Consider the following 18719-nt stretch of genomic DNA (forward strand, 5'->3'; position numbering starts at 1 on the left):
TGTGCTTCTCTGGTCTCAGCTCTGAGGTCAAACCCCTCACACCTGAGAGAGCTGGACCTGAGTAACAATGACCTGAAGGATTCAGGAGTGAAGCTGCTCTCTGCTGGACTGGGGAATCCCCACTGTAAACTGGAGACTCTGAGGTCAGTATTCCTGTAGTTGGTCAACAAGTGATAACTGTTCACCAGATCCACATGTGTTTACCAGGGACACATAGTCCACACCATATGTGTTTGGACAGTGAAGCTTACAGTTTTACATTTGGTGCTATCCTCCAGCATTTTGGATTTGAGATGTTTCATATTAGGTGACCTTACAGAATGTCACCTTTTATTTGACGGTATTTTCATACATATCTGTTTTACCGTTTAGAAATTAAAGCACTTTCTGTACGTAGTTCTCCCATTTGAAGAAGTCTTAATTATTTGGACAAATGTACTTATATTGTATTAAAGTAGTCATAAGTTTAGTATTTAGTCCCATGTTCCATGCCTGCAGTGATTACATCAAGCTTGTGATTCTACTAACTTGTTGAATTCATTTTTCAGTTTGTTTTGGTTGTGTTTTGGATGATGTTTTTCCTAATAGAAACTGAATGGTGAATAATGTCCTGTCATTTTGGAGTCACTTCACTTGTATTGTCAGTAAGAATAGAAGATGTTTCTGAACACTTCTACATTCATGTTGATGCTACCATGATTATGAATAATCATGAATGAATCGTGAATAATGATAAATGAGAAAGTTACAGAGGCACAAAGATCAGACCCCCTCTGTTATTGGTGTTATTCTGTATACTTCTGGCCCTTCTTTGGACACTGTATTAACTAACCTCTAGACGAGCTTCAATGCCATACAGCTCTCCTTCCGTGGCCTCCAACTGCTCTTAAATACAAGTAAAACTAAATGCATGCTCTTCAACCGATCGCTGCCTGCACCTGCCCGCCTGTCCAGCATCACTACTCTGGATGGTTCTGACTTAGAATATGTGGACAACTACAAATACCTAGGTGTCTGGTTAGACTGAAAACTCTCCTTCCAGACTCACTATAAGCATCTCCAATCCAAAGTTAAATCTAGAATTGGCTTCCTATTTCGCAACATAGCATCCTTCACTCATGCTGCCAAACATACCCTTATAAAACTGACCATCCTACCGATCCTCGACTTCGGCGATGTCAATTACAAAATAGCCTCCAATACCCTACTCAATGAATTGGATGCAGTCTGTCACAGTGCCATCCGTTTTGTCACCAAAGCCCCATATACAGTGGGGGGAAAAAGTATTTGATCCCCTGCTGATTTTGTACGTTTGCCCACTGACAAAGAAAGGATCAGTCTATAATTTTAATGGTTTATTTGAACAGTGAGAGACAGAATAACAACAAAAACATCCAGAAAAACGCATGTCAGAAATGTTATAAATTGATTTGCATTTTAATGAGGGAAAAAGTATTTGACCCCCTCTCAATCAGAAAGATTTCTGGCTCCCAGGTGTCTTTTATACAGGTAACAAGCTGAGATTAGGAGCACACTCTTAAAGGGAGTGCTCCTAACCGCAACTTGTTACCTGTAAAAAAAGACACCTGTCCACAGAAGCAATCAATCAATCAGATTCCAAACTCTCCACCATGGCCAAGACCAAAGAGCTCTCCAAGGATGTCAGGGACAAGATTGTAGACCTACACAAGGCTGGAATGGGCTGCACGACCATCGCCAAGCAGCTTGGTGAGAAGGTGACAACATTTGGTGCGATTATTCGCAAATGGAAGAAACACAAAAGAACTGTCAATATCCCTCGGCCTGGGTCTCCATGCAAGATCTCACCTCGTGGAGTTGCAATGATCATGAGAACGGTGAGGAATCAGCCCAGAACTACACGGGAGGATCTTGTCAATGATCTTAAGGCAGCTGGGACCATAGTCACCAAGAAAACAATTGGTAACACACTACGCCGTGAAGGACTGAAATCCTGCAGCGCCCGCAAGGTCCCCCTGCTCAAGAATACATATACATGCCCATCTGAAGTTTGCCAATGAACATCTGAATGACTCAGAGGACAACTGGTGAAAGTGTTGTGGTCAGATGAGACCAAATTAGAGCTCTTTGACATCAACTCAACTCGTCGTGTTTGGAGGAAGAGGAATGCTGCCTATGACCCCAAGAACACCATCCCCACCGTCGAACATGGAGGTGGAAACATTATGCTTTGGAGGTGTTTTTCTGCTAAGGGGACAGGACAACTTCACTGCATCAAAGGGACGATGGACGGGGCCATGTATCGTCAAATCTTGGGTGAGAACCTCCTTCCCTCAGCCAGGGCATTGAAAATGGGTTGTGGATGGGTATTCCAGCATGACAATGACCCAAAACACACGGCCAAGGCAACACAGGAGTGGCTCAAGAAGAAGCACATTAAGGTCCTGGAGTGGCCTAGCCAGTCTCCAGACCTTAATCCCATAGAAAATCTGTGGAGGGAGATGAAGGTTCAAGTTGCCAAACATCAGCCTGGAAACCTTAATGACTTGGAGAAGATCTGCAAAGAGGAGTGGGACAAAATCCCTCCTGAGATGTGTGCAAACCTGGTGGCCAACTACAAGAAACGTCTGACCTCTGTGATTGCTAACAAGGGTTTTGCCACCAGGTACTAAGTCATGTTTTGCAGAGGGGTCAAATACTTATTTCCCTCATTAAAATGCAAATAATTGTATAACATTTTTGACATGCGTTTTTTCTGTATTTTTTTGCTGTTATTCTGTCTCTCACTGTTCAAATAAACCTACCATTAAAATTATAGACTGATCATTTCTTTGTAAGTGGGCAAACGTACAAAATCAGCAGGGGATGAAATACTTTCCCCCCCACTGTACTACCCACCACTGCGACCTGTACGCTCTCATTGTCTGTCCCTCGCTTCATACTCGTCGCCAAACCCACTGGCTCCAGGTCATCTACAAGACCCTGCTAGGTAAAGTCCCCCCTTATCTCCGCTCACTGGTTACCATAACAGCACCCAACGGTAGCACGCGCTCCAGCAGGTATATCTCTCTGGTCACCCCCAAAGCCAATTCGTCTTTCGGCCGCCTCTTCTTCCAGTTCTCTGCTGCCAATGACTGGAACGAACTACAAAAATCTCTAAAACTGGAAACACTTATCTCCCTCACTAGCTTTAAGCACCAGCTGTCAGAGCAGCTCACAGATTACTGCACCTGTACATAGCCCATCTATAATTTAGCCCAACTACCTCTTCCCCTACTGTATTTATTTATTTAGCTCCTTTGCTCCCCATTATTTCTACTTTGCACTTTCTTCCACTGCATATCTACCATTCCAGTGTTTTACTTGCTATATTGTATTTACTTTGCCACCATGGCCTTTTTTTGCCTTTACCTCCCTTATTTAACTTCATTTGCTCACATTGTATATAGACTTATTTTTCTCCTGTATTATTGACTGTATGTTTGTGTAATACCCTTGTTTGAACCAAGTATTGAGTTTATTTGTTATAATTAATTGGTATTATATTTAAAAGATGATTGAATTGCTCCTAAACTGTAATGTTGTTAATGCATTATGCTTTTTGAAGAAATATTTATTTAATGTATAAGTGAATAGTTTGTTTTACTTTGAAGTTTACGTTTTGACCAATAAGGTCGCTTGTTAAGTTGTGGCCAATGGGAGTTGACCTGGTTAACGGGAGGGAAAAAGACGTTGATGAAAGGATGGACGTTTTACCTCAGGACGGTTGGTGAAGAAAAATTATAAAAGAAGACGACAGAACTACAACAAAACCCATAGCTACTAAGACATGAAGGGAAATACATGTTTTATTTAATAAAAGAGTTGTTATAATTTAGTTAAAACTTAGTAAAGACTGAAGCTACCGTCTCGTCGTGGAGGTATTAGCCAGCCTTGAGGTTAGCCTAGCATCGTGTGACACCGGGAGATAATTGCTTGGGAAGCTAAACGAGTTCGTGTTGCCATGGGGATATCAGTTACTAAGGAGTACTGTCTGCATGGGTCGCTGTGCTGCCTTGGACTTGGTGAGGAAACCTGCATGGAACTGCCATACTTCGCTGAGGGAATATCTACCATGTAGTGAGTAACCACAATGTGAGGTGCTTATAAATAAATACATTGGTAATGGTGAGAGGTTAGCATGTTTTGTTGTAGCATCTGTTATTGATAATGGTGAGAGGTTAGCATGTTTTGTTGTAGCCTCTGGTATTGGTAATGGTGAGAGGTTAGCATGTTTTGTTGTAGCCTCTGTTATTGGTAATGGTGAGAGGTTAGCATGTTTTGTTGTAGCCTCTGTTATTGGTAATGGTGAGAGGTTAGCATGTTTTGTTGTATCCTCTGTTATTGGTAATGGTGAGAGGTTAGCATGTTTTGTTGTAGTCTCTGTTATTGGTAATGGTGAGAGGTTAGCATGTTTTGTTGTATCCTCTGTTATTGGTAATGGTGAGAGGTTAGCATGTTTTGTTGTAGCCTCTGTAACTTTCTCACTCATTATTATTCATGATTCATTCATGATTTTTCTTATTCATGGAATCATCAGGATTAATTTAGTAGTGTTTAGAAACATGTTATCTACTCACTTAGACAGAAAATTATCCAGTCATCATCCACCATTTTAATATTGGACAAAACACAACCCAAAACACAACGATAACAAACTGCAAAATCAATCAACGAGTTTGAGTCACAAGCTTGATGTAGTCGCTGCGTTCAAGGAATATCGGATCAAATACTCAACTTGTGACTACTTTAAGCCACTATGAGTGAATTGGTCAGAAAACATATGACTTCTTTAAATAGGGGACTAGATACATGAAGTGCTTTCATTTTTTCTAAATGGTGGAACAGATATGTATGAAAATATCCTCAAATAAAAGGTGACATTATATACTGTCACCTCATATGAAACATTTGATCTGAAATCCAAAATGTTGGAGTTTAGAGCCACATTTAAAATGTTATCTTCACTGTCAAAATAGATATGGTGTGGACTGTATGCTCAATACAATCTAAATCTGATACCTCACTGTCTGTCTTTTGACTGATACTGCTTTTAAACTGGTCTGGTCAGTCTACTCAAATATTTGTACTATACATGTTTCTATCTGCAGGCAAAACGTTGATAATTTGTAATTTATAATATGATACATTAATTTATGAATAGATATGGAAGGTTTCATATGTTGAAGAAATATACTGCCACTATTTTCACCACCAAAGAATAGCAGTGTGATTTTAATATGATTTGACTCTTTGCAGGCTGTCAGGCTGTCTAGTTACAGAGGAAGGCTGTGCTTCTCTGGTCTCAGCTCTGAGGTCAAACCCCTCACACCTGAAAGAGCTGGACCTGAGCTACAATCACCCAGGAGACTCAGGAATCAGACTGCTCTCTGCTGGACTGGAGGATCCACACTGCAGACTGGAGAAACTCAAGTATGTAGAGGGTTTATGTCAATGTTCATATCAGACATGTTTGACTTATCAGGCTAGTTAAGACAAACATTCTTACCACCACTTGGACAAAGTTATATGCTGACTGTGTGTGTGCGTGTGCGTGTGCGTGTGCGTGTGTGTGTGTGTGTGTGTTCAGGTGTATCCCTCAATGACTGTCTGTTTTTCTGCTTACCGCTACAGTGTGGAACATGGTGGAGAGAACAGAATGAAACCTGGACTTAGAAAATGTGAGTGTTGACTGCTGTGAAGAATATGACTAAGAATAAGTCTTAATTCAAGTTAAGTCAAAGACCACCATCATTACTGACTTGGTCATATTAAATATCATCTGTAGTTCTACAGAAGCAGAAATCAGGGACACCAACGTTTACAAAGACTTGATTTGACAGTGTGTGTGTGTGTGTGGTGCGTTTGTGTTATATTAGAAATTATATTAGAAATGTGTGATTGTGTTCATGATGCATACAGGTGTGTAGTTAACTTCGAAATCGTCCCACCTACGTAACAGCCAGTGGAATCCTGTGGCGCGTTATTCAAATACCTTAGAAATGCTATTACTTCAATTTCTCAAACATATGACTATTTTACACCATTTTAAAGACAAGACTCTCGTTAATCTAACCAAACTGTCCGATTTCAAAAAGGCTTTACAACGAAAGCAAAACATTAGATTATGTCAGCAGAGTACCCAGGCAGAAATAATCAGACACCCATTTTTCAAGCTAGCATATAATGTCACAAAAACCCAAACCACAGCTAAATGCAGCACTAACCTTTAATGATCTTCATCAGATGACAACCCTAGGACATTATGTTATACAATACATGCATGTTTTGTTCAATCAAGTTCATATTTATATCAAAAAACAGCTTTTTACATTAGCATGTGACGTTCAGAACTAGCATACCCCTCGCCAACTTCCGGTGAATTTACTAAATTACTCACGATAAACGTTCACAAAAAGCATAACAATTATTTTAAGAATTATAGATACAGAACTCCTCTATGCACTCGATATGTCCGATTTTAAAATAGCTTTTCAGTGAAAGCACATTTTGCAATATTCTGAGTAGATAGCCCGGCTTCACAGGGCTAGCTATTTAGACACCCAGCAAGTTTAGCATTCACCAAAGTCAGATTTACTATAAGAAAAATGTTATTACCTTTGCTGTCTTCGTCAGAATGCACTCCCAGGACTTCTACTTCAATAACAAATGTTGGTTTGGTTCCAAATAATCCATTGTTATATCCAAATAGAGGCGTTTTGTTCGTGCGTTCAAGACACTATCCGAAAGGGTAAAGAAGGGTGACGAGCATGGCGCATTTCGTGACAAAAAAATTCTAAATATTCCATTACCGTACTTCGAAGCATGTCAACCGCTGTTTAAAATCCATTTTTATGCCATTTTTCTCGTAAAAAAGCGATAATATTCCGACCGGGAATCTGCATTTAGGTAAACAGACGAAAGAAAATAAAGCATGGGGTCGACTCGGGCACGCGCCTAAGCCCATTGTCCTCTGATCGGCCACTTGTCAAAAGCGATAATGTGTTTCAGCCTGGGGCTGCCTCGATATTGTTCAGCTTTTTCCCGGGCTCTGAGAACCTATGGGAGCCGTAGGAAGTGTCACGTTACAGCAAAGATCCTCAGTCTTCAATAAAAAGAGCCAAGATGAACAACAACTTGTCAGACAGGCCACTTCCTGTTCAGAATCCTCTCAGGTTTTTGCCTGCCATATGAGTTCTGTTATACTCACAGACACCATTCAAACAGTTTTAGAAACTTTAGGGTGTTTTCTATCCAAAGCCAATAATTATATGCATATTCTAGTTACTGGGCAGGAGTAGTAACCAGATTAAATCGGGTACGTTTTTTATCCGGCCGTGTCAATACTGCCCTCTACCCCCAACAGGTTAATGGGAATAAGTGTGTTTTATATGAATAATATGAGTAAGAATAAGTCTTAATTCAAGTTAAGTCAAAGACCACCATCATTACTGACTTGGTCATATTAAATATCAGCTGTAGTTCTACAGAAGCACAAATCAGGGACACCAACGTTTACAAAGAGTTGCTTTGACAACGGTGTGTGTGTGTGTGTGTGTGTGTGTGTGTGTGTGTGTGTGTGTGTGTGTGTGTGTGTGTGTGTGTGTGTGTGTGTGTGTGTGTGTGTAATTATTGTGAATAAGTGTGTTTTATATTACCGTACATAATAACATATGATCATTCAACAAGTCTCCAGTTACCTTAACTTCTCCTTTTGATACCTAGAAACATCTACATTAAATTAATTAGTGAAAAGTGAGTTATTAACATTCTAATGTGAATGATGATGATTTCTAATATTGTGTCTGGTTTCATCCATCAGATGTCTGTGATCTCACACTGGACCTAAACACAGTAAACAGACTCCTCTCTGTCTGAGGAGAACAGAAAGGTGACATGTAGGATAGAGGAGCAGCCGTATCCTGATCACCCAGAGAGATTTGAGGACCTTAAACAGGTGCTGTGTAGAGAGGGTCTGACTGGGCGCTGTTACTGGGAGGTGGAGTGGAGTGGGATAATGGGGGCTGGTATAGGAGTGACATATAAAGAAATCAGCAGGGGAGGATGGGGTGATGACTGTTGGCTTGGATTCAATGACAAGTCCTGGTGTCTGTTCTGCTCTGACAACAGTTACTCTGCCTGGCATAATAATAATCTCACTACCATAGCCGTCCGCCCCTCCAGGTCCCACAGAGTAGGAGTGTATCTGGACTGGCCAGCCGGCACTCTGTCCTTCTATAGAGCCTCCTCTGACACACTGACCCACCTGATCACATTCACCTCCACAGTCACTGAGCCCCTCTATCCAGGGTTTTGGGTTCATTATATTGGCTCTTCAGTGTACTTGAAATAATAACTGGACACAAACACACTGGACACACACACACACTAGACACACACACACACACTGGACACACACACACACTGGACACACACACACACACACACACACACACACACACACACACACTGGACACACACACACTGGACACACATACACACACACACACACACACACACAGTGGACACAGACACACTGGACACAGACACACACACACTGGACACAGACACACACACACACGGACACTGGACACAGACACACACACACACTGGACACAGACACACACACACACACACTGGACACAGACATACACTGGACACACACACTAGACACACACACACTAGACACACACTGGACACACACACACCCTAGACACACACACACACACACACTAGACACACACACACACACACACTAGACACACACGCACACACACACGCACACACACACTGGACACACACACACACACACTGGACACACACACACTGGACACACACACACTAGACACACACACACTAGACACACACACACACACACTGGACACACACACACTGGACACAGACACACACACGCACACTGGACACAGACACACACACACACACACTGGACACAGACACACACACACTGGACATACACACACACACTGAACACACACACACACTGAACACACACACACTGAACACACACACACTTGACACAGACACACACACTAGGCACACGCTGGCCACCTGCTCAAACAGGACAAACACACACACACTGACACACACATAAACACTGACACACACAATGGACAAACACACATTGAACACTCACACGTGACAGGCTTGTAATATTTTCTGATCTTTTACCACTTTGCATTTTTTATGATATATTTTACTGTTTGTGTTTGTACCACAGGAGGTTGGTGGGACCTTATTTAGGGAGGACAGGCTTGTAATGGCTGGAGTGGAATAAGTGGAATGGTATCAAACACGTGGTTTCCATGTGTTCCATTTCATTCACTCTGTTCCAGACATTATTATGAGCCGTCCTCCCCTCAGCAGCCTCCTCTGGTATGTACTGTCCTGTATGTGAGAGAGATCCAACAAGGAATTACAATGTATGTATTACTTTTAATACCTGCAAATGACAAACTACTGGAACTCCTTATGAATGTCAGCAGCCGACGAGGTGAAAATATTACCGGAATATTCAGCAAAATGTTGATGAAGCCGTCACTCAATCCACCCAAAACAACATGCAGTCTTTCCACAAGACTCCCATGAAGTTATAGTGTGACGTTATGAGTCGACGTTAAAGTAACATTCTCACAACATACTGCACTTGTTTTATCCTGTTTTAGATGTATCCTCTGTTTAAACATTTAAACTCTTACAATAACACTGTTAAAATACCAATGTGATCATTTTTTGTCTTTTATGTTGGAAAAACAAATTGTACAATTATATGTAGACATACGCTCCATAGTTGTACAAGTATACATGGTTATATTGTACTTTTCATAATAAAACATACTTGAAACTAGAAAAAGCATGTTAATTGTGAAAACAGTTTTGTTATTGATTTTTACATTGCTTCTCCCTGTCTCATGTTGACGTTTGTCATGAATCTTGACCTGGAGGCAGAACTGTGCGATTTCCTCTAGATATGTCAGCTGCAAAGTCAGAATTGGCTGTGGAAAATAATTTTGTTTTATGGTCTTAATTTAAGGGAAGGATTAGCAGTGTGGTTAGGGTTGAGGTTAGGATTAAAATCGGATTGTATTACTTTGTGCCTGTGCCAGCTAGTAACCACTTTGATGAACTGCCTCCAGGGCAAGATTCATGACAATAAATGCCAACCTGCCTCCAGGGCAAGATTCATGACAATAAATGCCAACCTGCCTCCAGGGCAAGATTCATGACAATAAATGCCAACCTGCCTCCCAGTCGTCCCCTCCTTATCTTTACAAGGCTGCAGAACATGCAAACTAGTGATGTGGGGGTTCTTTCATAACCCTCAGTCCCCAGGTGGGTAGATGGTAGGTTGAATAAAGAGAAGCTAGTGATGTGGGGGTTCTCTCATAACACTCAGTCCCCAGGTGGGTAGATGGCAGGTTGAATAAAGAGAAGCTAGTGATGTGGGGGTTCTCTCATAACCCTCAGTCCCCAGGTGGGTAGATGGCAGGTTGAATAAAGAGAAGCTAGTGATGTGGGGGTTCTCTCATAACCCTCAGTCCCCAGGTGGGTAGATGGCAGGTTGAATAAAGAGAAGCTAGTGATGTGGGGGTTCTCTCATAACCCTCAGTCCCCAGGTGGGTAGATGGCAGGTTGAATAAAGAGAAGCTAATGATGTGGGGGTTCTCTCATAACCCTCAGTCCCCAGGTGGGTAGATGGCAGGTTGAATAAAGAGAAGCAAGTGATGTGGGGGTTCTCTCATAACCCTCAGTCCCCAGGTGGGTAGATGGCAGGTTGAATAAAGAGAAGATAGTGATGTGGGGGTTCTCTCATAACCCTCAGTCCCCAGGTGGGTAGATGGCAGGTTGAATAAAGAGAAGCTAGTGATGTGGGGGTTCTCTCATAACCCTCAGTCCCCAGGTGGGTAGATGGCAGGTTGAATAAAGAGAAGCTAATGATGTGGGGGTTCTCTCATAACCCTCAGTCCCCAGGTGGGTAGATGGCAGGTTGAATAAAGAGAAGCTAGTGATGTGGGGGTTCTCTCATAACCCTCAGTCCCCAGGTGGGTAGATGGCAGGTTGAATAAAGAGAAGCTAGTGATGTGGGGGTTCTCTCATAACCCTCAGTCCCCAGGTGGGTAGATGGCAGGTTGAATAAAGAGAAGCTAATGATGTGGGGGTTCTCTCATAACCCTCAGTCCCCAGGTGGGTAGATGGCAGGTTGAATAAAGAGAAGCAAGTGATGTGGGGGTTCTCTCATAACCCTCAGTCCCCAGGTGGGTAGATGGCAGGTTGAATAAAGAGAAGATAGTGATGTGGGGGTTCTCTCATAACCCTCAGTCCCCAGGTGGGTAGATGGCAGGTTGAATAAAGAGAAGCTAGTGATGTGGGGGTTCTCTCATAACCCTCAGTCCCCAGGTGGGTAGATGGCAGGTTGAATAAAGAGAAGCTAATGATGTGGGGGTTCTCTCATAACCCTCAGTCCCCAGGTGGGTAGATGGCAGGTTGAATAAAGAGAAGCTAGTGATGTGGGGGTTCTCTCATAACCCTCAGTCCCCAGGTGGGTAGATGGCAGGTTGAATAAAGAGAAGCTAGTGATGTGGGGGTTCTCTCATAACCCTCAGTCCCCAGGTGGGTAGATGGCAGGTTGAATAAAGAGAAGCTAGTGATGTGGGGGTTCTCTCATAACCCTCGGTCCCCAGGTGGGTAGATGGCAGGTTGAATAAAGAGAAGCTAGTGATGTGGGGGTTCTCTCATAACCCTCAGTCCCCAGGTGGGTAGATGGCAGGTTGAATAAATAGAAAACAATAGGCTACATAAAACAATCCATAAATGTATAATTATTGTGCAATTTACACAAAACATTAAGGACACTTTTCTTTCCATGACAAACTGACCAGGCGTAACTCAATATTAGGAAGGTATCCTTAATATTTTGTTCACTCAGTGGCTCTGACCCTTTACGTAACAGTCAAACCTCTTTTCCAGGAAACCTTCTTTAAATTTCCCCAAATGTTTCCACACTGCTGCTCTCTCACAGCTGCTCCAGGGCCTCTTGGGTTGAGGAGTCATTCTCTTCTAACCTGATCACAGCTGCTCCAGGGCCTCTTGGGTTGAGGAGTCATTCTCTTCTAACCTGATCACAGCTGCTCCAGGACCTCTTGGGTTGAGGAGTCATTCTCTTCTAACCTGATCACAGCTGCTCCAGGGCCTCTTGGGTTGAGGAGTCATTCTCTTCTAACCTGATCACAAACAAAGACAAGATTCAAACAAATAAACATGATGGTCCAACATAATAGGGGGGGGTATAGGGAAGGTAGGGGAGAGGAGGGGGGGTATAGGGAAGGTAGGAGAGAGGAGGGGGTATAGGGAAGGTAGGGGAGAGGAGGGGGTATAGGGAAGGTAGAGAGGAGGGGGGTATAGGGAAGGTAGGGGAGAGGAGGGGGGTATAGGGAAGGTAGGGGAGAGAAGGGAGGGGGCAAGGGGAAGGTAGGGGAGAGGAGGGGGTATAGGGAAGGTAGGGGAGAGGAGGGGGTATAGGGAAGGTAGGGGAGAGGAGGGGGGCATAGGGAAGGTAGGGAGAGGAGGGGGTATAGGGAAGGTAGGGGAGAGGAGGGGGTATAGGGAAGGTAGGGGAGAGGAGGGGGTATAGGGAAGGTAGGGGAGAGGAGGGGGGTATTTGGAAGGTAGGGGAGAGGAGAGGGGACTTCCTCCATGTCAGGTAAGCAGCCTCCAAGTCTACCCTCACCAACTGACCAGACTGAGTGAGTTCTGAACATCCCTCTCTGTCCTCTGATGCTGTGTCCAAGTCTTCTTGGGTCTTTCTGGTGTCTCTGTCTTGACTCTTTAGTGAGTTTTTTCAGTTCTTTCCCAGGCTGCCTGAAGAACACAAAAAGATGGCAACTACATAAGAGTTATAAACTATCAAAATAAAGAGAATCCCACACTCCATATATAAACTCCCAGTAATTTATTGGGTATTTACCAACGTTTCAGCATCACTATGCCTTCTTCAGGGTGATGTCATCAATACTTGAACCAGGTTATGTAGAAAAACAGTGCAATTAGTGCAAACAATGACAATAGAGAGGGGTGTGTCATAATGATTAAGTTAATTACAATGAACTAATGAAACTGTTAAAAAAAACAATAGTTTATGGCATATTAAATATAAAAAAATAGTAGGGTATATTATATATATCCGGCTCTCCATGTAATCTGATTCATTATGATATAGGATCAGGTCCCCCCTCTCCATGTAATCTGATTCATTATGATCTAGGATCAGGTCCCCCCTCTCCATGTAATCTGATTCATTATGATCTAGGATCAGGTCCCACCTCTCCATGTAATCTGATTCATTATAATCTAAGGTCAGGTCGCCCCTCTCCACGTAATCTGATTCATTATGATCTAGGATCAGGTCCCACCTCTCCATGTAATCTGATTCATTATAATCTAAGATCAGGTCGCCCCTCTCCATGTAATCTGATTCATTATGATCTAGGATCAGGTCCCCCCCTCTCCATGTAATCTGATTCATTATGATATAGGATCAGGTCCCCCCTCTCCATGTAATCTGATTCATTATGATCTAGGATCAGGTCCCCCCCTCTCCATGTAATCTGATTCATTATGATATAGGATCTTTTTATTTTTATTATTTGACCTTTATTTAACCAGGTAGGCCAGTTTAGAATAAGTTCTCATTTACAACTGCGACCTGGCCAAGAATAAAGAAAAGCAGTGTGACAGAAACAACAACACAGAGTTACACATGGAATAAACAAACGTACAGTCAACACAACAGAAAAAAGAAAGTCTATATACAGTGTGTGCAAATGGCGTGAGGAGGTATGGCAATAAATAGGCCGTAGTAGCAAAGTAATGACAATTTAGCTGATTAACACTGGAGTGATAGATGAGCAGATGATGATGTGTAAGTAGAGATACTGGTGTGCAAAAGAGCAGCAAAGTAAATAAAAACAATATGGGGATGAGGTAGGTAGATTGGGTGGGCTATTTACAGATGGACTATGTACAGCTGCAGCGATCGGTTAGCTGCTCAGATAGCTGATGTTTAAAGTTAGTGAGGGAGCAATAAGTCTCCGCCTTCAGCGATTTTTGCAATTCGTTCCAGTCACTGGCAGCAGAGAACTGGAAGGAAAGGCGGCCAAAGGAGGTGTTGGCTTTGGGGAATGAACAGTGAGATGTACCTGCTGGAGCGCGTGCTACGGGTGGGTGTTGTTATCGTGACCAGTGAGCTGAGCTAAGGCGGAGCTTTACCTAGCATAGACTTATAAATGACCTGGAGCCAGTGGGTCTGACGACGAATATGTAGCGATGGCCAGCCGACTAAAATGACCTGAGTTGCAATCATGAAAAAAAACTACCCGGCCTTCATGGTTTGACATTGAGAACATTGGGAGAGATGAGAGCTGACGTTTTAGTAAATGTGCAGATTACGTATCTCAGTCACAGACAAGAAGCTCAATTAAGACATTATCTTCACCACTGGGACTGGGGACAACAGGACCACAGGCCAAATAATACAGCTCAACACTTCCACACTACCACAGTGAGTAGAATCAGGCTTCAGAACAAAGAAAACTTGCAAAATTATTAATGATGAATTGTATTAGACGTTATTAGACATTTCTGTTGTTGAGGAGGATGGGAGACCCACAGAGACGTCAAAATGTGTTTCTAAAATCGTCAAAGAGTAATTATTTTAACCTAAAGCATTTAATAAAGACACTTACAGTACAATATTATGGGGAATAGGAATGAGAGGGCTACTTACACCATTTTGGGAAGGGATCACAGCAGTGATTGAATGAGGGTATGAGGCATGAGTTGAGGTGTTCAGAGACTTGACCAGTGCAGGACAGGATTTGACTGGGAAGACAATAACACAAAAACACTACACAGTGAGACAAAAGAGCTAAGAATGAGTTACTCCAAGCAAGGAGTCAAATAGATGTGTAATATTGTGATTGTGATTGACTCTACATAAAGTAATGAGAGAAAAATTGACAGGGGTTCCCTCACTGTGCTTAGAGAGGAAACATTCAATGTGCCAGTGGATGAGGGGGCCACATGAGACGTGGCTTCCAGTTCATGTGAGGAGGTAGTTGACAATGGTAGTGGAGTGGTCATCGCTTGTTAAACCATGGAACAGGAGGGGACTCAGCTGGAAATACAGACAGCAGATACGTTCCCTTGAAGCTGAGCCATCGTAGGTTTGAACAACAAGTTTGTCCATGAAGATAAACACGGAATTCACATCTCGCCCACTTGACAAATCAAAGTAGCCCAAGAAACTTTTTCTGAATAAAGCCCTAATCATCCACATACAGAACCTGACAATAACTGAGAACGGCAAGCAGACTGGTGGCAACCATAGGTCCCAGAGTGGGGGGGGGGATTTTTTTGCACTGGGGCCCAGAGTTTGTCCTTATCTGTTGACCTAACCAGGAAAACTCTGGACCCTATAAGGTATGACAGTGATGAATCAGTTGTAAAAGGTTTTGTAAGGGCTCTGATGGAACCAGTTTTAACTAAATCAGGGCACATGGTTTTAATAACTCTTAGTGCTCGCGGACCGCTAGAAAAACATCTACGACAACATCCGGTGAAATTGCAGAGCTCCAAATTCAAAATAGAAATATATTAAACATTCATGAAAATACAAGTGTCATACATCATTTAAAAGCTTAGAATCTTGGCAATCGAACTGCGTTGTCAGATATCAAAAAGGCTTTACGGTGAAAGCATAGGTTTCGATTATCTGAGGACAGCACCCCACAACAACAGATTTTCCAAACAAGCACAGGCGTCACAGAATCCCAAATAGCGATAAAATAAATCACTTACCTTTGAAGATCTTCCTCTGTTTGCAATTCCAAGGGTCCCAGCTACAGAATGAATGGTCGTTTTGTTCGATAAAGTCCTTCTTTATATGCCAAAATAGTCTGTTTAGCAGGCGCCATGACTTCAGAAATCCACTCCTTCAACATGCAGACAAAGAAGTTCTAAAAGCTACCAGTAAATTTCGTCCAAACAAGTCAAATAACGTGTCTATATCATCCTCAGGTTGTCTAAAATGTAAATAAACTATAATATTTCATACGGAAAGTACTGTGTTCAATAGGAATGACAAATTCGCAAGTGCGCACCCTCTCCATCGCGCGCAAAAACACTGAAGTGACCCAAGCAGTCAGCTCACTGAAAGTGTAAATATTTATTTATTTTTCAAAATAGAAGCCTCAAAACCTTGAATAAATACTGCTGACATCTAGTGGAAGCTATTATGAATTGCAATCTGGGTGACAGACATAGGAGTTTTCAATAGCTTTACAAATATGAGCCTGTTATTTTATTTATTTATTTTTTGGTCGGATTTTCTTTGGGTTTTCGCCTGCCATATCTGTTCTGTTATACTCACAGACATTATTTTAACAATTTTGGAAACGTCAGAGTGTTTTCTTTCCAAATCTACCAATTATATGCATAGCTTCTGGGCCTGAGTAACAGGCATTTTACTTTGGGCTCGCCAGACTCTCTGAACTTCCGAAAACTGCCCCCTAGCCCTAAGACGTTTTAACGGTCCTCACACTGTTAATGCTCTCATTTCATAGATGCGTACTGCTCACCTGTTCATCTCGTAATAAATAATGTGGAAATTGAGCAAGTTGAGGTGACTAAACTGCTTGGAGTAACCCTGGATTGTAAACTGCCATGGTCAAAACATATTGATACGACAGTAGCTAAGATGTGGAGAAGTCTTTCCATAATAAAGCCCTGCTCTACATTTTTAACAACACTATCAACAAGGCAGGTCCTACAGGCCCTAGTTTCTACCTTCTGTCATGGGACTTCTGTTCCCAATGTTCATAAACCGAACTTCAATTAAACTACTCAGTCTGCCCCCCAGAGGGTGTAAGATTCTGGTTGAATGAAGCAGACAGAGAGCCAGCCTACAATTGGTCAGAATGTTTATTTACGAGAGCTCTGAATATCATACAATGTACACAGCCTTTTATACCTGACATTTGGTCATACCATATGTCATACCCCTTACAAATGCCCCTCCTCTTCTTTAACACTGTCAATGCTTATTTACAAGTCTTCTCCATCTCATACATTGCTTATCATATCCTGCCCCATGTTACATAATCTACTGCAAGCCTAAAGGTTTCAATTTTAAATTAACTTTACTGGGTAATCACACTTTGCGATAAAAGGAGATGCGATACTCAGAAAATGAGCCTGGAATACTAGCGCCGCGCCATCTTGGAACAATCGCATGTCACATCTCATCTTGTATAATATTGTCAATAATCGCCTACCTTTAGTTGTCTTCATCAGAAAGCACTCAGAATCCCAGGTCCACAACAGATGTATTTTCGGTCGAAAAAGTCCATAATTCATGTTCCATTAGCCTGCTGTTGGTAGCGTGTCCTAGGGCTATCTCCAAATCTTCCGACGTGCGCGGGACAGAAGTTTAGGAAAATGTACTTTTCCCCTCCTCTAGGTTCGTTCAAACATGTCAAACGTTGTAAAACATTAATCTTCAGGGCCTGTAACACCAAGAGAGCCAATAAGATTTGACGGGGACGATTGCAGAGTGTTTTGAAACACTTCCAAAGGTGGGGGTAGACAGGGCCGCCGACGTCATAATGGTGATGGCCCATCCCCTGTGACCAATTTCCAACGCGTATCATTCACTGAGTTTCGACTGTATAAGGCTCAAACCACTGTGAAAAGACTGGGGACATCTAGTGGAAGCAATAGGAAGTGCTCAGTGAACCATTGCTCACGGTTTGATTAATAGGCAAAGTGATGAAGTCGAGTCCACAATTCAGAATTACACTTCCTGTTTCAATCGGTCTCGGGGTTTTGACTGCCATATGAGTTCTGTTATACTCACAGACACCATTCAAACAGTTTTAGAAACTTTAGGGTGTGTTCTATCCATATATAATAAGTATATGCATGTCCTAGCTTCTGAGTTTGATTAGTAGGCCGTTGAAAATGGGAACGAATTTTTTTCAAAATGCGCTGTGGCGCTCCCTAACCTAGGGTAGCCCCAAGAGGTCAACTTTTCTGACACACACACATTAGTACATTCATCTTATAATCACTCGGTTATACCTTTTTTAGGGTGAAATCATTTAGTCAAACCTTTAACCTCTATGGGACCGGCGGGACGAATTCGTCCCACCTACATAACAGCCACTGCCAGCCTGTGGCGCGATTTTCAAAACCTTAAAAATCCTATTACTTCAATTTCTCAAACATATGACTATTTTACAGCCATTTAAAGATAAGACTCTCGTTAATCTAACAACACTGTCCGATTTCAAAAAGGCTTTACAACGAAAGCAAAACATTAGATTATGTCAGCAGAGTACCAAGCCAGAAATAATCAGACACCCATTTTTCAAGCCAGCATATAATGTCACCAAAACCCAGAAGACAGCTAAATGCAGCACTCACCTTTGATGATCTTCATCAGATGACAACCCTAGGACATTATGTTATACAATACATGCATGTTTTGTTCAATCAAGTTCATATTTATATCAAAAACCAGCTTTTTACATTAGCATGTGACGTTCAGAACTAGCATACCCCCCGCAAACTTCCGGGGAATTCGCTAACATTTTACTAAATTACTCACGATAAACGTTCACAAAAAG

General features: G+C 42.3%; 2 long non-coding RNA genes across 2 annotated transcripts; one reads left to right on the forward strand and one right to left on the reverse strand.

Moving 5' to 3' along the window:
- The first annotated feature begins 3692 nt into the window (after positions 1 to 3692).
- LOC145875694 (uncharacterized) lies at positions 3693 to 8802 on the forward strand. Its single transcript, XR_014391296.1, has 4 exons — positions 3693 to 4098; positions 5278 to 5451; positions 5653 to 5699; positions 7841 to 8802. It is a non-coding gene; the product is annotated as an uncharacterized LOC145875694 (long non-coding RNA).
- Positions 8803 to 11833: 3031 nt separating this feature from the next.
- Positions 11834 to 18442, reverse strand: LOC145875695 (uncharacterized). The gene is made up of 3 exons (XR_014391297.1): positions 15067 to 18442; positions 14819 to 14913; positions 11834 to 12252 (listed from the first exon to the last, which is right to left on the reverse strand). It is a non-coding gene; the product is annotated as an uncharacterized LOC145875695 (long non-coding RNA).
- Positions 18443 to 18719: the final 277 nt, after the last annotated feature.

This window comes from Salmo salar, unplaced genomic scaffold (assembly GCF_965601325.2).
Source record: "Salmo salar unplaced genomic scaffold, fSalSal1 ptg000306l, whole genome shotgun sequence".
Classification (NCBI taxonomy): Eukaryota; Metazoa; Chordata; class Actinopteri; order Salmoniformes; family Salmonidae; genus Salmo; species Salmo salar.